General features: G+C 35.4%; 1 long non-coding RNA gene across 1 annotated transcript in view; it reads right to left on the minus strand.

Annotated features, from left to right (window-relative positions):
- Positions 1-1452: 1452 nt before the first annotated feature.
- The window catches only part of LOC138920384 (uncharacterized), an 87539-nt gene continuing 65143 nt past the window's right edge, over positions 1453-23848 (minus strand). The window contains exon 4 of the long non-coding RNA XR_011431479.1: positions 1453-6437. This is a non-coding gene — a long non-coding RNA (uncharacterized lncRNA). The remainder of the gene's footprint in view (positions 6438-23848) is intronic.

Raw genomic sequence — 23848 nt, forward strand, 5'->3', positions numbered from 1 at the left:
ATGTCATGACCAATACTGTAAGAAAGAGCCAAAATCCTCTACTCTCCTTAATATTGAAGCCATATTGAGAATACTACAATTTCTACTAAATGTAATCGGGACACAAGATCTTTTATTGAGCTTCATCTCATTGGTTTTCCCCTGAAAACTTATTATCTTGAGTCCTTATACCTAAGTGACTCCACCTAATTGTAGACACATGGAATGCAGTGGCTAGAATCTTGTGTTCTCGCTTCTAAAAAGTATGATAGTTAAAGGCATTAGGTACTCTTTTATAAGGAATAACGAGAAATGCATATGTACAATAATAGACACAAATGTGTATGTGTGATTTTCTATTAGAACTAGGACCATCTTAGAGGAGGTCTGATATTCTTGACACAAATGAATGGAGATTCACATTCTCTGTGCTCCCATAATAGCTGTCTTATTTTTGTCACTGCATTTATTGTGTCCCAAACTACATCTCATGATCCTTCTGAAGTCTCAGGCTCTGTTTTATTTATCTCTGAATTTTTGGCACCAAAACACATTCTTATGTATATATCAGATGCTTGGTAAATATTTGTAGACATACATAAATGAATTAATGAATGAATAAATGAAGGAATGAATTCATCCACAGGTATCTCCCCAATCTACAAAGCCTGTGTGATATCTGGTCCCCCACTTCATCTAGTCAGCTTTCCAGCGGCCGCAGACCTGTCATCTGTTTTGGTGTTTGAGTATATCCCTTTTCCTTCACCAGAGTTTTGACTAAGTAAATGGTCTATTTGTTTCTTTAGCTTCATTTTGGGACTCCTTATGAGCTGGCCACAGGTAGCCACAACCTATATTCCCAGTAACTGCACTCTCTCTTTTATAAAAAGGATAGTTTCCAGACAGTGATGGTAAAACTATTATTCTTTGAAAAAGACAACTTTCAGTAAAAATTAATACTTATATAAGTACGAAATATGATTGCCTTACTGAAGAAATTTCTTAGAACCTTCTAATTTTACTAGTTTCCATTGAGTTTCTGAATAGAATAGCCATCGCTAACTCTTTTATATAATTCCATTACCAATTCTTCAAACTTTATCATGAAAAAAGTCTCATTGGTGTATTTAACTAAAATTGGTACATAATTGGATGTTTTTTCTCATCTCATAGCTCTGTTGTATTTTTTTCCTAACAAATGCATTGTTAACACCAGTTTCTTTGAAAGTCTAGCAAATTGAATTTAGCAGTCACCAAAGAATATTGTTTTATAATGAGTCAGAAGACAAAATAAATATTTAAAAAATTTCAATTAGGTCTATAATTGAGAAAAAGGCACTTTAAAAGATTTTAAAAGTTGTTGCTTTCAAGCTGTTCTATTAATTCCTTAATTCATCATAACCCACAATTCACCCATACTGTAATTTTATAACCCATACCACAATTTTGCAATGATTTTATATTATATATATTTTTAATACCTATGCGTATACGTATACACCTTTGCTTTTATTAAACAAACAATAAGATCATATTCTACTATGAAAACTTTTTGTGTTGATCAGACTTTTAAAAGAAAACATAAAGTGAAGATGTTATAAGTAGACTTGTGATGGTGAATTAAAGTAACATTTGATCATTGTTGACACTGTCATCTCAATATAAAAACTGAAAATTCTTTAAGTCTATGAGAATGAATTACAAATATCTATGTGACTAAGCAATTAACAGAAACAACAAAAATTTTCAGTTTGTTGGATGTGTAATTCAGTCATGTTCCACTGGCGTAGACACAGCTTTATCTCCACGAGGAAATATAACCATCTGCATTACTCTAGACCAGTATCAGTCTCCTTCTCTTGGGAAAATGAATTGGAAGCATGTATACTAACAGATTGCAGGTTACCTGTAGCTATGGGATTTCCTGCCTCCTTTCTAGACAGGCTATAACGTCAGCCACTCTATAATGAAGCAATACTTAAAACACCAGAGTTATTCTAAAGTGAAGAATAAAGGCCATCTTACGTAGAGAATTTTAGTGAAGGGATGTAAGCTTTTGATTTAGTTAGAAATTCTGACTACATTGTGGTTTAGAAACTGTTGATAGAGTAATCAAAACATTCCATAAATCAGGGCCGGCCTGGTGGTGCAGCGGTTAAGTGCACATGTTCCGCTTCTTGGTGGCCCAGGGTTTGCCGGTTCAGATCCTGGGTGTGGACATGGCACTGCTTGGCACGCCATGCTGTGGTAGGCGTCCCACATAGAAAGTAGCGGAAGATGGACACTGATGTTAGCTCAGGGCCAGGCTTCCTCAGCAAAAAGAGGAGGACTGGCAGTAATTAGCTCAGGGCTAATCTTCCACAAAAAAATAAAATAAAAATTCCATAAATTTTTTACTAAAAAGAAAAAAACATATATTTAGAGTTTGCAGGACTAAAGGGCTTCATAATACTTAGTTCTTTGTGAATTTACACTACACGGATTTTTTTCATATAGAGGGATGCTAATAACTAAAGGTTGTAAATTATAAAAACAAATAAAAAACAATATAATGCATTAATATGAAATACTAGTTTATACACACATGTACATACATAGATATGCTTGCTTTTATTAAACAAACAAGTGGGATCATATTCTACTATGAGAAATATACATATTGGTATATATGCCTAGGAAAATACTGGAAGAATATACACAAAAAGTAAACACAAATTACCTTTTGATAATAGAAATTTAGGTACTTCATTTATAAAACTTCTAAAATTAGCATGAATTACTTTTGAAATCAGAAGAAAGAACATAAGAAGTTCTATAAAAGTAAACAGCATGTATGTTGTCCTTTAAAGAGTTTGCAAGCGCTTTAATTTATATAAATTATATTCTCATTGAAGCAGCAAAACCCTCAGATGAGGTAAGTTTTATGCTAGACCCACTCTGTGTTTCAGGGGTATCTTGACTAAAAATCCAACAGGCAGAACCATGATTTGAAGTTCCTATCACCACTATGACAGATTGTGTCAAAAACAATGCAAATTGTAGATTCAATGTACTGACATATATTTCTAAATTTTTGACCTGAAACACTTCTGCTGAGAGAATATAAATAGGAATCAAAATAAAATTAAGAAAAAGAGAAATTAGGAACTGTGTTAACAGAATATGTCTAATTCCTCATGCATCAATTATACAGCTATCTGAATTTACCATTTTGTAGCCACTTGATGAGAATTTTATACATCATAGAGCATTTTTACGTCTTTTTTAAAATACTTTGTTTTCTTCAGGGTCCATGCATTTGTTGAGGCCTTGACAATCCCTGGGGAGGATCCTGCAGTCCTCTGGGCACATGACCCATAACCCATACCTTGCACCATATACAAAAAACTAACTCAAATGAATTATAAACCTAAATGTAAAACCTATGACTATAAAACTTCTAGAGGAAAGCACATAAAATCTTTGTCACATTAAGTTAGACACAGATTTCTTAGCCATAACACAGACAGCAAAAATCATAAAAGAAAAGAATGATAAATTGGACTTCACTAAAATCAAAACTTCTGATCTTTGAAAGATACTATTAAGAAAATGAAGAGACAAACCACAAACTGGGAGAAATGTTTGCAAAACGCATAACTGATAAAGGACTGGTACCCAGAATACATAAAGAACTGTTACATCTCAATAAGAAGAAGATACATAACGCAAAATAGAAATGGGTAGGAAATTTGAACAGATGCTTCAAATAAACACACACAAAAAGTAAGTAAGCACATAAAAACAGATGCCCATCATCACATCATTAGGGAAATGAAAACCAAAATCACAATGAGATACCAAGACATATCTATTGAATGGCTAAAATAACATTGATAATAAAAAACCTGAAAATATCAAATGGTGACAAGAATGTGGAGCAACCGGAACGCACATACATTGTTGGTGGGAAAGCAAAATGATGTAGCCACTTTGGAAAACAGTTTGATAGTTTCTTCTAAGGTAAAACATACACTTACCATATGAACCAAAAGCCCAATACTTAGATATTTACCCAAGAGAAGTGAAAGTATTTGTCAAAAGAATCCTCCATGCAAATGTGTACAGCAGCTTTATTTATAATTGCCCCAAATTGGAAACACGCCAATTGTCTATTGACTGGTGAATGGATAAGCAAATTGTGGCACATCCACGCAATGGAATACAACTCAGCTCAGCACCAAAGGCAATGAACTGCTAATATATGCAACTACATCATGTCCATCAAGTGAATTACAGTAAGTGTAAGAAGCCAGACTCAGAAAGCTGCATGCTCTATAATCATGTTTATGTGACCTTCTGGAGGGGAATGACTTGATAGCGGTCTTTTGGGGATGATGAGAATGTTCTATATCCTGATTGTAGTGGTGGTAACACAACTGCAATCATTTATCAAAATTAATCAAAATCAACAAGCAAAAAGATTATTTTACTCCATTTGCATTATACCTAAAAAAATCTAATTTTAAAATATAGGCTTTCAAGAAATAGATATATCATTGACAATAATTAAATATGATGTAAACATACATATTCAGCTTTGTTCTATGGCTCTGTGCTATGATTTATTCTGAAATTAAATTTGTCATGAGGTTTTTTTTTTTCCCCCACATTTCTTAGAAATCTATGCTCTTCACTTCTCCTTTTTTTTTTTTTTTTTTTTTTTTGCTACATCTATATCCTGATTGACTTGCATTAATAGCAACTTTCTCCATGGGTCCTTTCTTAAAGGAAATATTCTAAGTTAATCTCTTGGTACCCTAATAGATATGATAAATTGGAATAAAGTTAAGATCTTCTTCTGGCCATTTTTCAATTTTCTGTGGTCACTCTTTCATCTGAGAGAATATGTCATAACATCCCACTGGGTCATCATCAACAACTTTTTCAGCCATAGAGAGCTGATCTGCCGTCAAAACTTCTGGAAAGCACTGGAGAATTGCTACTGAAATAACGTGTACTTGCTTCCATTCATTACATCTTATATTATTTCACGTATAAAAGCGGCTTGGAAAATCCACATTATGATAATGTGTGGGCTGTGGAGGAAATTTAATTTTGTCAGACACAATATTTTATCCTGTAAGCAAAAAATGGATTTAATCAAACATTATTTATTCCACACAGGAAACTCATTCCATCACTCAGCATACTTTAGACACTTAACATTGTGATCTCTCAAACCAAGGATTTATTATTATGGACAGCCTGTTATAGAAAACTTTTATATTAGAGTGAAAGTCCACTACTTCCTGACACTTAACTAAAGAAAGAACCCAATATGTTGTAACCTCATTTCTTTTCTCTTGACATAAAAGCACATGAAAATTTACATTCCAAGCTGACGATTATCTCTGATTTCTTTGAATCGCATAACAGGCTATTTACAATTAAAGCAGAGTTGCTTGTATAGAATGAATAGAGTATATATAATAAATATATATATGTGTAGTGACTATTGTGAATTTTTTTCTCATATGTTACTCTGTAATGAAAAACAAATAAGTTTCAGCTTTCCATCCAAAATGAAGTTACAGATTCCGATTTCTGCTTTCAGATTTTACACTCATCTGATGTGACATTAGGAAGAGGCAACGTTTCAGGATCTTATAGACTTAAAGTCTGTCAAACAATTCTCATTTTTAACCTAAGAATGATGTGAAATGAATATTATTCTTTCATTTTCTTTTATCTTTGCCTTTCTAAAACATTTGGACCAGCTGAAAAGTAAAATAGGCCCACTTAACAAGCGTATGTGAAATAACACACACTCAAGTAAGCTTGTTCAATCTAATTTTTAATTTGTTTTAAAAATTTTAGTTCTGTTTATGTGGCCATATTTACAGGAAAAATCCAGAGAAAATCAAGATTTCTCTGTCTTCAAGCTTGGGATAGATGGATACACACTTAGGTTATAAGGCCAGGAAGGATTGTGGGAGGAGATGACATTCAATTTGAAACCTGAATGAAATGAATAAGCCACCTTAGGAGGGCCTGAGGCGAGGAGAATTCTGAGCTGAGAGAATTGCAGTGCAGGAGATCTAAAACAAGCACAAGTTTGCTGTGCATATTTTAAATTTTCCAAATGACTTGGAGACAATTGGCAGAATTGGATATTAATTTAAACACTTGAAGTTCAACATCCTTGTCTATGAACCAGAAAGCCAACTTGAGATTTCCTCCCGCTTTTTCTTACTTATTTTTCAGCGGTTACAAAAGTCTACTTCCTACTGTGCCATCCTGAATAAAACTTACTTCTAGTCTCACCAGAGTCCTAAGGACACGCACATGAGGGAAAAAAAAAGTGTCTTTAGCAAATTTAGCATCTGTTTTTGTGGAACTTCTAGTGGTTGCAGGTTCTGGAAATCCATAGTCTATCTAACAATGTCCTTTTCCCGGAGATCTTGAAATGTTTTCCTCTATTCTTTAGAAAAAGAAAAGGAAGGAAGGAAAGAAGGGAAGAAGGAAGGAAGGAAGGAAGGAGAGAGGGAAGAAGGGAGGGGAAGAGAGGACAGGAAAGGTAGAAAGGAATGAGAGAGAGGGAGGGGAAGGACCGAAGGAAGGAAAGGAGGGAGGAAGAAAGGAAGAAAAAAGGAAAGAAGAAGAAAAGAAGGAAGGAGAGAAAGAAAGAAAATAGTTATTTAATGACTTCTAAGGGTTATTCAAGGCCTTATTTAAATTGCTTAGTATCTCACCTTTTCACATGCCTTAACCAGCAAATCAGTGACTCACAATATTAAAGTTCTATTTAAGGGAAAGTGGGCAGAGAGAGATTGGAGAGAGCTGCGCGTGCAGGGAGAAGGAGAGGAAGGGACCCTTCTCCTCTAGTCTTCTCTCAGTGCCTCCTATTGGCCAAACTTATCAGGAAGCCAGAGAACATGGGGAGGAGCATGAGAAATGTCAGCCCCTGCCATTCAACACAGGGCACTGGAAGGGTGAAGAGTTGGTCTGAGAGCAAACGCACAAATGACAGGTATGCTCTGTGAATGGGCATCCTACATGTATACTTATATTTTCTATTTTGAAAAAATGGTCAAGATTCAAACCAATATGTATACATATTTTCTCCATAAATACAATGTCAGAATTTTTTTTGCCACAGCATTTATTTATATTTATTTTAATCTCATTAGCTGTAGTTTCACCTGACAGCCTACATAATAGAGATTGTACTTTGGATTCTCCAGGCTGCATTCCTGAATGTGGGAAAAAATTGAAGGTTATCTATGGACTGAAACACCTCAAAATATTAGGAGTGGTCATGGATTGTTATGGGCATTTTACTCATTCATTATTTCTTTTGTTTCCACGTGTTTTCTTTGCCAAGTCTCAGAATTCTACTTCCTACCTTCTTTGCTATACTTCTACTTCTGATGTTTTTAAGTCAGTTTCCACCATGGGCATCAGCAAATATCACAGCAAATGGTCAGTTGGTTATTTTATTACTTACAATTATTCCACCTTCTTTCCCTCATGAGACACTAAATCTCCCGTATATCTATTCATGCTCATTTGCTTGAAAAATTAATTTGGTTATGCTTCTATGTCATTTACTTTTAGCATTGAACTTAAAAAAATCCTGCAATAAGTGTTCCTCAAGAGATATTTTCAAAACTCTGAAATATTTTGTACAAAAAATTAGATTCCTGATGTAAACACATATTACTCTTCTTGCTCCTTACCTACACTCAGCCAACTTCCCATAACCTTCTTGGACACGGATTAACATTCAATGTTAAATTCCATTTTGGTTGCAAAATACCATCTTGCTAAGCTTTGATGTGTATATGTACATAGTAATATCTTATTTAAAATTGAGATAACTTTTCTTTAAACATACAAAATTTTCACTTATCTTCTCTTTGCTAAAAGTAAAATATACACTATTTCTAAAAGCATCTAATTCCATTTTTTAAAAACAGTAATTAATATTTTTCACCATTCGGAGAAGTAAGCAATATTGCAGAGAAAGTTGGCTCTGAACAAGGGTAAATGAAATCATCTCTTTGGCCTAGGAAGTCATGGCTCCACCCCAGACCTTTCCTTCTTTCCATTTGAAGATCTTGCTTCTGTGTGAAGATCTTGCTTCTTTCACAGATTTCATGATATGGCCCATCAGCAATTTGGAAATAAAATCTACTGGGTCATTTGAAGAAGAATAAAAGCTAACAGATATATAGTTATTACTATGTGCTAATTTTACAAATTACCATTTAATGTTCACAACAATTCTAAAGTAGATTCAATTATCATAATCCTTTTAAGACAAGAAAGCTGAGACAAAGAGAGGTTAAACTGACTGTTCATTTTCATCTTATTACTCCTTTCTCTCCTGGGCCAATTTATTTTTGCTCCTAGCTCATAGTACCAGATAGAAATGTATAAATATAGCCTCAAAAATACATAATCACAGCATCTAATTACTATGTAGTACTTTAAAAGGTTCAAGTCATTTTAAAATCATTAGTGTAAGACACCTATGATGTTTATTCTGAAAGATGGCTTTATTCTCGTCTACCAATGCCTGAAGCCGATCATACCATGCTTCTTCTAAAAGCTGGGGAACCCTTGAATTACTGTGGATAAATAAAATTCTGAAACACATAAAGATACCATATAACATTGTCTGCCATTATATTTTGCCCTCTTTTGTATTCTGTCATTATAATTTAGCTCTTATAGAAACGATTTGCTGAGGCTTAACTGCTGTTTATAGCCCTCCCAGCTTTCTTATGGCAACATGTCTAACACCTGTCAGGAAGGAGAGTGGCTCCCTTTTAAAGGATTTGGATAACTTTAGACTGGCACAATTCATTCTTTATGAGCATTGAGCCCAACCTTTTTGCTGCATTCTGCAAATTACTGTCAACTCTAAAAGGTGATGCAATCTGCAGAAGTCAAAGGGGAAAATGTGGGATCGTATGCTCACCAGAGATCTGGCATTTTCTAGTGCAATCTGAAATTAGGAATGCTTTTCTTTGCAAAACACTGAACGGCATCAGGGATTAAGATAAGAGCATCACCCCAAAGCCAAAGATAGCCAGAGCTGTCAAGCGTGTGTCAAGATATTTCAGATCAGAACAAACATGCATCAAAAACAAGTGCATTTCCTTCCTTTTCTTACCTAAGAACTGTCTGTGAATGTTGATTTTATTACAAAGTGGGGGGAGATTTGCCATGCAGTGTTTTCCCAGGTTTTGCCAGCTGCATTTTTTAATTCGAATGAAAAAGTCTCCCTCAGACTAATATATATATTTCTGCTTGTGTTTAACTGCAGTCATTTGAACGTGCTTGACCATCTGGCTGTCAGGTTTTATAGGGTCATGGTGAGAGAGCTAAATCCCAATTGTTTTTATTCCTGGCATGGCAAATGTTAAGGAGTTGTCTGGGTAGTGAGGTATGGCGTCTCTGGTGAGGCGAGTACCGCCACAGACATCGAGCAGACTGTAGAGTCAAGGTTAAGAAAAAGAAAAAGATACAAATCAGTTTTAGTATCAAAAACAGGTCTTACTACCCAAAGGGGACAGAGCAGAATATATAAACATGAAGCAGCACTGCTGTGCCGTCTTTTCTGTGTGGAGTGAGGTGCGTAATTAAGACAGTAGGAACTGATCTGGCTGAAACGAGTTAGTTAAGCAGAGAAAATACATTTGGCTGCCATCTGAGTCCTTGTCCTTACTCAAAGTGTTCAAAGACAGAGTACTGAAGCTCACTCTGTCCGCAGATTCCCACACGTGTTTTTTTCATCCTCTTTTCTGAACTGCAAGACCACACAGGGCTGCCGGCAGCCAAAGGCTCCTGCCGCTCTTGAGAAGGCATCCACCACTACCTCAGGTCCTCAGTGCCTTTATAATTAGTTGATGCCCACAACGATTTGGAGACAATGTTTCTCCAAACGCCTTACTTGCCAGGATGCTTGGAAGATTCTAATCTTTCCCCTTTTTATCACATTTCTCACTATTTCTTCTCCATGGGCACAACCCCAGGTTTCCTCCTAATAAATAGAAGTATAGCACGGCCAGCAATTATGACAGCAGGTGACATGAAGAGCAAAAGCAAGGGTTGGTTGGATGAGGGGCTGAAATCTTGAAAATTTGTTGAAAATGTAAAGAAAGGTGATCCTGGCAGCTAGGAAGGAAAATCTGAAGCTTTTAAAAGAAAAGTAATAGTGTGGCCCTTCTCCAGTCTGGATAGGTCCTACTTAATAAAACAGATGCCTGCAGGTGCAAACATCAACTGACACTTACAGTCACATACATGGACACACCCAAATCACTGCCACCACCACCAAATGACCCATGTTCCTTGCTACCGTATAATTTGAGGAAAGTTATAGAGACCAATAAATTAATCATTGCCTATCCCCCTGAGTCAAATTTAGAGGTAGAGTTCATGAAAGTGAAGGGATGTAAAAAGATACTCCATGCAAATGGCAATGGAAAGAAAGCTGAGGTAGCAATACTTATATCAGACAAAATAAACTTTAAAACAAAAACTGCAACAAGAGACAAAGAAGGGCACTACCTAATGATAAAGGGAACAATACGACAAGAGAACATAACACTTATAAATATCTATGCACACATCATAGGAGCACCTAAATATATAAAGCAATTATTAACAGACTTAAAAGGACAAATAGACAACAACACAATAATAGGAGGGGACTTTAACACTCCACTTACACCAATGGGTAGATCATCCAAACAGGAGATCAATAAGGAAACATTGGGCTTAAAGGACACATTAAACAAAAACCAACACATCCAAAAACCACAGAGTACACATTCTTTTCAAGTGCGCATGGAACATTCTCCAGGATAGATCACATATTAGGCCACAAAACAAGTCTTAATAGGTTTCAGAAGATCAAAATAATACCAACCATCTATTCTGACCACAAAGTTATGAGACTGAAAATCAATTAAAAGAATAAAATCAGAAAAGCCACAAATATGTGAAGGTTAAACAAAATGCTACTGGACAAGGATTAGGGCAATGAAGAAATCAAACGAGAAATCAAAAATACCTGGGGACAAATGAAAATGAAAATGCGACATGCTGAAATTTAAGAGATACAGCAAAAGCAGTTATAAGAGGGAAGTTTATGGCAGTACAAGCTTACCTCAACAAACGAGAAAAATCTCAAATAAACAATCTAACAGTGTCCCTAAAGACACCGGAAAAAGAAGAATAAACAAAACCAAAAATCAGTAGAAGGAAGGAAATAATAAAAATCAGAGCAGAAATAAATGAAATAGAGACTGAAAAAACAATGGAAAAAGTCAATGAAACTAAGAGCTGGTTCTTTGAAAAGATCAACAAAATTGACAAACCTTTAGCTAGATCCACCAAGAAAAAAGAAGCCTCAAATAAAATCAGAAATTAAAGAGGAGAAATTACAACAGACATCTCAGAAATACCAAAGATTGTAAGAGAATGCTATGAAAAACTATATGCTGACAAACTGGATAATCTAGAAGAAATGGATAAATTGTTAGAATCATACAATCTTTCAAAACTGAAACAAGAAGAAATAGAGAATTTGAATACACCAATCACCAGCAAGGAGATCAAAACAGTAATCAAAGTTCTCCCAAGAAATGTGAGTCCAGGACCAGATGGCTTCCCTAGTGAATTCTACCAAAGATTCAAAGGAGACTTAATATCTATCCTTCTCAAACTCTTGCAAGAAATTCAAGAGGGGGCAGAGCTTCCTAACTCATTCTATGAAGCCAACATTATCCTGATACCAAAAGCAGACAAGGACAACACACAAAAGAGAAAATTACAGGGAAATATCACTGAGGAACATCTACACAAAAGTCCTCAACAAAATACTAGCAAGTAGAATACAACAATACATTAAAAAGATCCTACACCGGGGCTGGCCCCATGGCCGAGTGGTTAAGTTCGCGCGCTCCGCTGCAGGCGGCCCAGTGTTTCGTTGGTTCGAATCCTGGGTGCAGACATGGCACTGCTCATCGAGCCACACTGGGGCAGCGTCCCACATGCCACATCTAGAAGGACCCACAACGAAGACTACACAACTATGTACTGGGGGGCTTTGGGGAGAAAAAGGAAAAAAATAAAATCTTTAAAAAAAAAAAAAAAAAGATCCCACACCATGACCAAGTGGAATTTATTCCAGGGATTCAGGGATGGTTCAACATCTGCAAATCAAGCAACAAGATCTATCACATTAATAAAAATCACATGATCATCTCAATAGGTGCAGAAAAAGCATTTGACAAGATGCAGAATCCATTTATGATAAAAACTCTGAATAAAATGGATATAAAAGAAACACACCTCAGCATAATAAAGCCCATATATGACAAACCCGCAGCTAATATCATTATCAATGGCAAAAAAACTGAAAGCTATCCCGCTAAGAATAGGAACCAGACAAGGAGGCCCACTTTCACCACTCTTATTTTAACATAGTTTTGAAAGTCCTAGCCAGAGCAATCAGGAAAGAAAAAGAAGTAAAATGGATCCAAATTGGAAATGAAGAAGTGAAACTGTCACTATTTGTAGATGACATGATTTTATATATAGAAAACCCTAAAGAATCCACCAAAAAACTTCTAGAAATAAGAAATGAATATGGTAAAGTTTCAGGATACAAAATCAACATACAAAAGTCAGATGCATTTCTATATACTAACAACAAATGGGCAGAAAAAGAAATTAAGAATACAATCCCATTTACAATTGAAACAAAAATAATAAAATACCTATGAATAAGCTTAACCAAACAGGTGAAAGTCCTGTACATGAAAACTATAAAACATTGTTGACAGAAATTAAAGAAGACACAAAGAAATGGAAAGATATTCCCTACTCTTGGATTGGAAGAATTAACATAGTTAAAATGTCCATACTTCTTAAAGCAATCTTCAAATTCAATGCAATCCCTACCAAAGTTCCAACAACATTTTTCACAGAAATAGAACAAAGAATCCTAAAACTTATATGCAACAATAAAGTCCGTGAATAGCTAAAGGAATCCTGAAAAAAAAAAGAAGAAAGCTGGAGATATCAACTCCCTGATTTCAAAATATACTACAAATCTATAATAATCAAAATAGCATGGTACCGACACAAAAACAGATACACAGATCAATGGAACAGAATCAAGAGCACAGAAATAAACCCGCACATCTGTGGACAACTAATTTTCCACGAAGGAGCCAAGAATATACACTGGAGAAGGACAAGTCTCTTCAATAAATGATTTTAGGGAAACTGGACAGCCACATGCAAAAGAATGAAAGTAGACCATTACCTTACACCATACACAAAAATCAACTCAAAATAGATTAAAGACTTGAATGTAAGACCTAAAATAATGAAACCTAGAAGAAAACACAGGCAGTAAGCTCTTTGTAATCAGTCTTAGCAGCATATTTTCAAGTACAATGTCTGACTTGGCAAGGGAAACAATAGAAAAAGTAAACAAATGGGGTTACATCAAACTAAGAAACTGCACAGCAAAGGAAACCATCAGCGAAACGAAAAGACAACCTAACAATTGGGAGAAGATATTTGCAAACCGTATATCTGATAAAGTATTAATATACAAATTATATAAAGAACTCATACATCTCAACAACAGAAAAATTAACAACCCAATTAAAAAATGGGCAAAGATCTGAACAGGCACTTCTCCAAAGAAGATATCCAGATGGCCCACAGGCACATGAAAAGATGTTCAACATGGCTAATTATCAGGGAAATGCAAATCAAAACTACAATCAGATATCACCTCACACCCATCAGAATAGCTATAATTAACAAGACAGGAAATAACAAGTGTTGGAGAGGATGTGGAGAAAAGGGAACCCTCATACACTGCTGGTGTAACCGCAAGTTCGGTCTCTGAACCTGATGCCAATCCAAATAACGAGAACAGAGTCTTGAGTGGAAGAGGAAAGGTTTTTACTATGCCAGGCACAGGGAGCAAAGCAAGGGCTCATGCCTCAAAAATTGCTAGCTCCCCGATGAGGAATGGGTAGGGATTTTTATTTGGGGTTTTGGGTAGGGGAGGGGGCGCATGTAGCTTGTGCAGCTCGGTGCTTTCCCACCAGCCTGGTTTGGCCTTGAGAGGCTGCTTGCAGCAAGGCCGGGGGAGGGAGAGACAGGAGGATGGCAGGTGGGTGTCCTTCGCCGTTGTCTCTTGTCTCGTCTTCCTGTTTGAGGCGGGTTCAAGCGCCGGGAGTCGAGGAGTTGAGGTCTGGGAAGCCTCCGCTCCTTGATACTCTTGAGACAGCAGCTTTCCTGGCAAACTCAATGACACATGATTAGCTAAACTTTAGAGTGCCTCCAACTCCAGGCCACCTGGGCTTTTAATAATTTGTAACTCCCATTTAGTTGTAAAGCTCAAAGAGTCCAAGTTTAAAGAAACAGGTATTTACATGTGAGTGGAGCTAGAGAAGCAGGAAAGGGGGTGGTGGGTTTTAGTTTTAACCCCAGATACGCTGGGTCCAATGTGGGGAACTGATATCAGGGCTGATGTTAAGAGCCTGTAACACTGGTATGAGTGTAAACTGGTACAGCCACTATGGAAAACAGTATGGAGGTTCCTCAAAAAAGTTAAGAATAGAACTACCATATGATCCTGCTATTCCACTGCTGGTTATCAATCCAAAGAACTTGAAAACACAAATGCATAAAGATACATGTACCCTTATGTTCACTGCAGCATTATTCACAATAGCCAAGACCTGGAAGCAACCTAGGTGACCATCAAGGGACTAATGGATAAAGAAGATGTGGTATATATACACAATGGAATACTTCTCAGCCATAAAAAAAGGATGGAATTTGGCCATTTGTGACAACATGGATGCACCTTGAGGGTATTATGCTAAGCGAAATAAGAGGAAGAAAGACAAATACTGTATGACCTCACTCACAAATAAAAGAAAAAACAACAACAAATAGATACAGAGAAACAGAGATTGGATTGGTGGTTATCAGAGGGCAAGTCGGGGTGAGGAGGGCAAAAGTGGTGATTAGGCACGTGTGTGTGGTGATGGATTGCGATTAGTCTTTGGGCGGTGAACATGGTGTAATCCACACAAAAACTGAAATAGAATGATGTACACTTGAAATTTATATAATGTTGAAAACCAATGTTACCACAATAAAAAAGTAAAATAAAATAAATATAAAAAAGGGGTAGAATTCAGTACTTTAACCTAATCTTTTACATTTAATTATTTCTTCACCTTGCCTTCTAGTGAATTTTCCAAACATTTATTTTTTCATGATTATGAAATCATTTAAAGATGAAAAGCAGTTTGGTTTTTGCTGGAAGTTGTGATTGGCTTGAAAAATTGACAGATTTCTCAACATTTATAGAAGATATTCTTTAGGGGAGAATACTAGCGTTAGAACGGCCTTGAAGGTGAGGGAAGTCTTTGTGCCAGAGGGCTAGATGAGTGAGTGTCCCTTAACTGCATTCGCCTGAAGTCTCTGCTCTACCAAATTCCCAAACTTCATTTTCATTGGCTATTAATGTTACAGTCCAGTCCACTGGGTACTGCCTCAGTGTCTACTGTTTGTAACTGTCGAGCTATACTTGATACTTAACCCTGACCTTGCCATAAGGCCTCATTGAACAACACTCTTTTGAGAGACCAAGGCACTTAAATCTTCCAAGCTGTTTCAATCCTTGGTGCCTCTGCTAAAAATATCAGCAATGATGACAGCAGCTGCGTGTTGTGGGGTCACTGTCATCACACCATATCTCAACTGACCGTTGACAATATACATACATCATTGATTTTCTGAAGCCCTGGATGATGCTGAGCTGAGGTATTGGACTTCTGACCTACATAATTTTAAGATTTGTGTTGTTTTAAGACATGGCTCATATGAAAAAAACAAAATAGAAATGCTCAAGGGACATAGTAGGTATTAGTAAATATTTAAGAAATGTTGACTATGTGAATTATATAGAGCGGAAAACCATTTTTTGTCCTTTAAAGCCATCACACTTAAGTTCTCAAGATGTAAAACCCAAAAAGCCAAAGAAAGAAACAAAAAACCTACTCAAATTTTCTCTTATCTTTATTTTACATACCATAACCTTAAAAATAGTTTTTTAAAATTAAAAACAGCCATATTCCTAACAGCCTAAAATTATTAACATAATAATATTTTATTCTATCCTTTTCTCCATTTAGTGCATATATATTTAACATAATTGCGGTCATATAGCATCTGAATTATTCGTTCACTTTTTTAAGTTTAAATTTTATAAGAACTCTTTCTTATATATCTGTAAAATCTTCCTGACTGTATCATGAATGTAGATATACCTCATTGAATTAATGAGGGATAATTGATCAATTTATCCTTTTGTTGAAATTTAGTTTATAACTTTCACTATTAAAGGTAATCTTTCAGTGAACATCTTTGAGAATATAGCTTTTGCCTTATTTCTTATTTTGACTTATTTCCCTAAGATGGATTCTTAGGAGATTGCAAAAACAATATTTATGAAGATTTCTATAACATTCCCAGTCACATCCAGTAGGTCTTCTGTTTCTCTCAAGTCGCTGCATTACCGCTTGTTATGTTTCACATGAAGCCAAGAGAGTTTGTTGGCATTATCATGCTCCACATAGATTTTTATGTATGGTCAGGTTCCATTTAGCTAATACAAAAACATACGTATTTCTAAAATTAACCAAAATTTTACATATTTATTTGAGTAAATTATGATTTTCTGGCAAGGAAATAGAAAGAAAGATAAAGCCTGGGTACTGACTTCAAATGACTCACAGTGTATCGGGAGAGGTAACTTTAGGGCAGTGACGATAGTGGGTGAGAAAGTAGAAAGCTTACTAAGAGGCAGTCACTGAGAGAGACTTTCCCACTTTTGCCAGCAATGGCAGTTAGAGAAGGAAGCAGATGGAGTAGAAGTCCAAATAATATTTCTCTTTGGTCTTTCAAAACCAATAGGTTTCCTCTTTGCTGTGCAAAACTCTAACCGAGATTGCTATCTCCTTAACTTATCCTCCTCATTATCTTCTTCCATATAAAACTAAACGTCTACAGTTGCAGGTTTGTGCTCTTTTTTTCCTCTCCTCATCACCTTCTTTCATTAGCTTGATGTAATCTTTTCTCTACCATCAATCCTCTTATTTCATTGTCCTGTCAAAGTGTCTTAAATGACCTGGATCTGTGCCTTCCTGTCAACACAGTATGCAAAACGTTGCTTTTAGCATCTTAAATTCAGAAGCAATAAAAGAAGGCAATTGGTCCCGATAGCTATTTCTTACCCAAAAGAAGTTATTATGAATTATAATGACTAAAATCACACGAATCATTCATCTAGCACACATTTACATCATACCTAACGCCTACCAAGACCAGTAATATACACACAGAAAATGGAAGAAGTCCTTGCTGTCAGGAAGGAGTTCACTGTTGGACAAGGAAGAAATGTAAACAGGTAAGTGTGCTTCAGTGATAGCATAACATAGGAAGAGATCAGTTCTAACCTGGGCTCGGGAAAGTCCTCAAGAAGAATTAGATTTGAACGGATTTTGAAGGTTGAGTATAATTCCCTATGTAGGTAAATCAAGGAAGAGTATCTAGCCAAAGGGATAGCTTATAAAGAGTCATGGGTACATGAAACAGCATGATCAATTTCAATTGATGTAATAAAAATATATTCTCTTTGATATCATGATTGTAATCATATTCTGTGTCTTCACTTGCTAGTATTATCTTCATAGGCAGAATTTTCCCAAAACTATTGATACTGCCTCCTGGCACCTTAAAATTCAGAGTCATATTCACATTTTGAAATTAACAATCTTAACCTTAACTGAATCTTTTGATAAGTTTCTTTGTGGCCACCCAACTAACGTAGGAACTTCATCTTCATGCTTGCTTATCTTAAATGACCTGCTACCTGCTCCAAGTTTTGCACACGCAAGAAAATTATTACTTAGCTCCCATCTATGGAAAATTGTGGAAGTTTGTCCTCACATACAGGACATCCATGACAACTCTCTTACTTTAAAAAGCTAATTTTGATATCACTCTTGTCTTTTGACCTTAACATAACAATTGGAGGCATAGCTTGTTTCTTGTTTTTAGGCACCAACTCGAGGTACCAACAGATAAAAGAATTCATAGGGAAAATTTATCAAGTATTTGAGTTTTCTGTGAAACACTTATTATAAAATGTTTTTATTGTACAAGAACTACAAATTAAAAATAACAAATAGCATTAACAGGTTAACTACTTTCATTTCTTTAAAGTGGATCATTTTCTTGGTCCTCATCTCTTGTTATTCATCACAATTCACCACAATTTCGCAGCAAAGAGAGAAAGGATAGCTGAAAAGGGACTTTGTCAGGGTCATTGTGCAATTTACCAATGTATCATTGTAATTAAAAAAACAAATAAAACGCACTAGTAATGATATCATGTATTGACATACCAATATTGTCATGCAACCTAAGAACTATGTATTATTCCAATTTAAGCAATTCGAAAATTGGTTTTCAGCTCATTAAGTATCAGCGTTCTGTTCAAATTCCATTGGATAAATATGAAAAATGAGCAAATATAAATAAACTGAATCTCAGTTGCATTCTGATATTAAGAGAAGAGGTAAAAACATCTACTTTCATCACTCTGCTGCTTTATGTTAATGACACAATATGGCTATATGGAGAGGAGAGATAAATGCATGAAAACTGAGTAGGGTAAAGCAGAATTCAGAGTGTTATAAAAAAACAGGAAACATATGCAACTGAATCAAATAGAATTAGAGTGAATGGGAAGCATAAAAATAAACATAAAAAGACAATTCAGGGAAAAAGTAAACAATATAACACTTTTCTACTATCTTCCTTTATTTTAATAGAATTGAATTTCTCTGATAACTGAAATGCTTTGGGAAAAATGTGCTTTTACATAGAAGGAAAACATTTAGAAATATTGCAAAAAAAAATCAGTAGGTGGTCACCAACTGTTTCATGGTGATTTTTCATTATTTTCTCCTGTGCCTGAGGGTCGGAAGTAAGAAGTTAATTAAATAGGACCACTTCTGCCTCCAATAGTTGTTTTCATGAAAGATGCTTGGGAAAAAAATGTCTTTGTTACTAAGGGTAACGTTTGAGATAAAGCAGCACATCTGTGCTTATGCGATAGTGACCAATCCATTGTTGCGTGTCCCAAAGTGTGTTAATAAATGGGTCCTGGCCTTCTGTGGATTTAGGATCCTGGACAGGCAAGAAATTCCTTCTCTCTTCCCTAAAGGTTTTATATAACTGAAACAAAGTGAAATAAGCAAGAGCTGTCTGAAGCAGGGGCAACTTCAGCAGAGGGCCCCATGCATCCTAATCAGGGTGGTTAGTGGTCCTGAGGAGGTATGAGGTCTCCTGCTGGGAGCCGAGGGGAGTAATGGGAGATGAAGGCTGATATATGCATGGGACTTTCCTCTTTTTTTTTAAGCTCAGTTTAGTGAAAATACTTCCTCTCCCCTTCTATGTTAGATTTTTTTTTTTAAATGCAAAGGCAGTTTGATGCTCCCGTAGTTACACCTTGGCCCATTAGACAAAGAAAGGTTCTACAGATTTTATTCATAAGATACATCAAGGAGTAACTGATGATGCCATGCTGTAAACCACTGTGACCAGAACTCCAGTCCACAGAGCTGCAAACTTTGGCTGATCCAGGGGCACAAATAAATGCCGGATTAAAACTGGTGTTTTTCTTTTTTTCTCTCTCTCTCTGCAAAAAGGTAGATAATTGAATGAGAATGCTTGCCTTGCATAAAGTATGTGTGACTGTATGTGCCAGCGGGGTGTCAGGAGGAGTATAGGAATGGGAAAAGAAATACTGTGCAAATCCAGGACTAAAGCAATCGCTCCACTTAAGCACATTGGCTGCTTCCTTTCCAGATTCCCATTCCTACCCCACAGTCCACACACCAGGCATGTGTGATATTTGTGAATGCTGTTCACAGATATTTGGTTCTCATTCACTTTGAGAACACGGATGACTGAACTCCCAGATCCCCTAAGCTTAGCCAATGAGGTGAGTGGAATGATGTGACAGGGTATAACCTTCCAGAGACCTTCTTAGCTCTGGCACAACATTCAAGATGATGGCTGTTTCATTAGACCAGGATCCTAAGTGATTATGGTAAGCAGATTCCCTTTGACGACCTATGAAAGAGATGAAACGTAATTCACAAATCAGCCTTTGTGGTTTTCAGCACCAAGCTTTGAAGACTGTTTGAATCATAATGCGCATAACCTATTCTGACTACAATTGGCCTGGGCTAGTCTGTAACAGTAGCTTTCATGTGTTTGGGGAAACCTCATCAAAACTTTCTCAGAGAAATGAGTATGGATAAACATTATGCCTCTTTTAGCCTATGATTTTATAATTTGTTTAAGATAAATGCCTAATCTTTGGTTTCTAGGCTGTGGACAAATTGTAAAAATGCTAAGCTTTAAGAAATAATATTTGTTAATTGACTTACGAAACACTCACTATGTGCCAAGCACTGTTTTTAGCAAATTATTAGTATTAACTCACTTACTTCTCATACTGTGTGAGTGGGGAAATTGGATTACAGAGGCCATGTAACTTGCCCAAGGTTTCCCAACCACAAAAAAATTTTTATTGGAATTATTCATTGTCCCTCCCTTACTAAAACCATATCCTCAGCACACAAATATTTTTTCCCTCTCAATGAATAACACTAATGTCTTCTCATATAAGCAAACGAGAAATTTTATATTTAATAGAAGTGATGCTCATTTCAGCAGTCATTGAGTTTCAGAGACTCTCCTTACATATACTCTATTTTTTATGTTTAAACACTATAGTTTTCCATGGGTCTTGCCTCCATACTTGACATGCTACTGAGAAAGAAATTCAGAAGGTGGGAGTGCTCTGATAGCAACGTGATATACATATCTTTAGTCCTGGGACCCTAAAATTCCAATAGTTTCTTTGTTTGGATCACGGTTACATTTTCTGAAAAACTGAGAATTACCTGTCAAAATGAGCTTTGGGCATTGTTTCATCACTGAATCCAAGTATGTGATGCAATTTCTCCTTCAATTTCTAACCAAGAAGAAGGAGGTGATAAAATCAGCTATTAGTTGGACTTCAGACGGCAGAGAAAGTTTTGTATTATCTCCCTCCTTTGGAGCTTTTAAGAATAGAAATATTTAGTATTTATCTTTTCCTGCAGTAGCCATAAATATCTTTTGAGCTAGGCACAATAACCAATCCCTTGTTATAAAAGAAGTGTATTTGCAAACCTAGGCATTTGGGTTTGCAGATACCTAGCTTTGTGTATTTATAATCACGTGTGTTCTAAGCTTACTAGAAAAGGCCTTATAGGCATCTATAGTCACATAAACTTTCGAATCCTTATGTACCTATTTTGAAAAAATGATATTATCATACTAACCTAGAGTGTTTTAGTGACAATCGATTAAGAGAAGTTATAAAAGTATGCTGTAAGTGCTAAGGCACAATAAGGTAATAGTTATTGTTTTTAATTTTTATATTTTTTGCCATTATTTTCTGTGAACCTTAATGGGCATTGAATTATTATAATCTATTACTGATGAATATAAGATGAAAGAAGGTGTGTAAAGGGATCTTGGAGAAAAGAGAGTACTACTGTACGTTGTCTAAAAGTAATACCTTTTCTATCTTATATAGATAATAATTTGTTCTTTAAAAAGTATGCCATCTAAGACATATCCACAGTTAGTTTCTTAGTTTAATATAAATTTTAATGTCTTTTCAAAAGTGTTTAATGAATGATAAGAATCTCTGAAGCAATTAATAACACAGCAAACATGAGAAAAACTACAGAAAGTTTCTTTGTGAATAACAAATAGAAGAAATTTCAGATCTGAGAAAAAAAGGAAACATTAAATATAAAGCTAACAAAAAGAGCAAATGTACATTACTATTATTATTCTTGGAAAATGAAAGTAATTTGATTATGACTGAAAATTTCCCCAAGTTTCAATGTTAAGGAAAATCATCTGCTAATAACAGAGAGAAAAAAGATTAAATCTCTGGACGGACTGATCAGGAAAGAGAAAGAGAGGGAGAGAGGCAATAGACTGATATCAAGTATGAGAGAACTGAGATCACTACAGATTCTATAGCATGCATTTTTCAAAGTGGGTGATATTTCCCCCAACGGGGTAAAACTGATTTGTGGGAGAAAAATATCTTACTCTTTTTATGTAAAGCACAGATTATATATAATACATAAACAGATATATAGTATATCTGTGAAGTTAAAAACAAAATTTTATGGGGGAGCGATTAGGAAAAAAAGTCTAAAAAGCCTTCTTAAGGGAATGATTACAATAACATTGAGGAATATTGTTCTATAGATGTTAAAAGGATAGTGATGGAATATTACAAACAACTTTATAGAAATAAATTCAACAACCTAGATGAAATAGACAAATTCTGTAAAAGACCTAAACCACCAAAGTTCACCCAAGGTGAATAAATACCAAGAACAGACTTATGTCTATGAAATATATTGTATTTCTAAGGAAAAACCTTCCTGAAAGGAAAACATCAGGGACAGGTAACTTTACTGGTAAATTCTACTAAATATTTCAGGAAGAAATTATATCAATTCTATACAACTCTTCCGGAAAATTAAAGATATGGGAATACCTTTCAACTTATTCTTTAGGCCAGCATTATATATTGCCAAAAACAGAAAGACATTACAAGGAAAGAAAACTATAGATTATCCTTTTGGACATAGACAACAAAATTCTCATCAAAATATTAGCAAATCAAATCCAGATACATATAAAAAGATAATACCTCAAGACAAAGTGTAGTTTATCCTAAGAATGCAAGGCTGGTTTAACATTCAAAAGTCAATGTAATAAAAGACTAAAAAATACAAAATATTTATTATCAATAGGCACAGAAAAACATTTGACAAAATCAAATGCTCATTCCTGATTAAAACAAACAAACAAAACCAAAAGAACCCTCAACTAACTAGGACAAGAAGAGTATTTCCTCAACCTGAAAAAGAAAATATTCTAAAGAGCTAACATCACACTTATTGGTGGAAGATTGAAAGTTTTCTCCCTAAGATAGTAAAAGCCAAGGACATGCAGCCTTACTGCTCTAATTAAGCATTGTTCAGGATATTCTAGACAGTGCAAATAGGAAAGGAAAATAAAGAAAGGAAAGATCCAGATTGGAAAGGAAGAACTAAAACTGTTTCGATTCACTGACAGCATGATCATCCAGGCAGAAAATCCAATGGACTGTCCAAAAAACAGGTAGAACTAATATATGAATTTAGCAAGATTTGGAGGGTGCAAGATCACTATGCACAAATCAATTGTATTTATGCATGGTATGAGATTGAAATTAAAAAAATACCATTTAAGCTAGCATAAAGTTTAAAATATTTGAATCTGATAAAATATATGGATGATTTAGACACTGAAAAATGTAAAACATTCCCAAGAAAGATTCTAAAACCTAAATAAATAGAGATATATTCCTTGTTCATTCGTTGGAAGGCCCAACGCTGTTAAGATATCAGTTTTCCACACAATTCCTTTGAAAAAAAAGATGATTTTATGGAATAAAACTGATTTTCAATTCACATGGAAATAAAAAGTACTCAAATAACAACAAAGCAATTTTTGAGAAAGTGGGAAAGTTTATAAATCTATGGTAATCAGAATAGTGTAGTAGCAATACAAAGATAGACATATATATCAATGGCTCATGTCAGAGTCCAGGAGTAGATCCTCACTGTAT

Source organism: Equus caballus, chromosome 23 (genome assembly GCF_041296265.1).
Source record: "Equus caballus isolate H_3958 breed thoroughbred chromosome 23, TB-T2T, whole genome shotgun sequence".
Taxonomy (NCBI): Eukaryota; Metazoa; Chordata; class Mammalia; order Perissodactyla; family Equidae; genus Equus; species Equus caballus.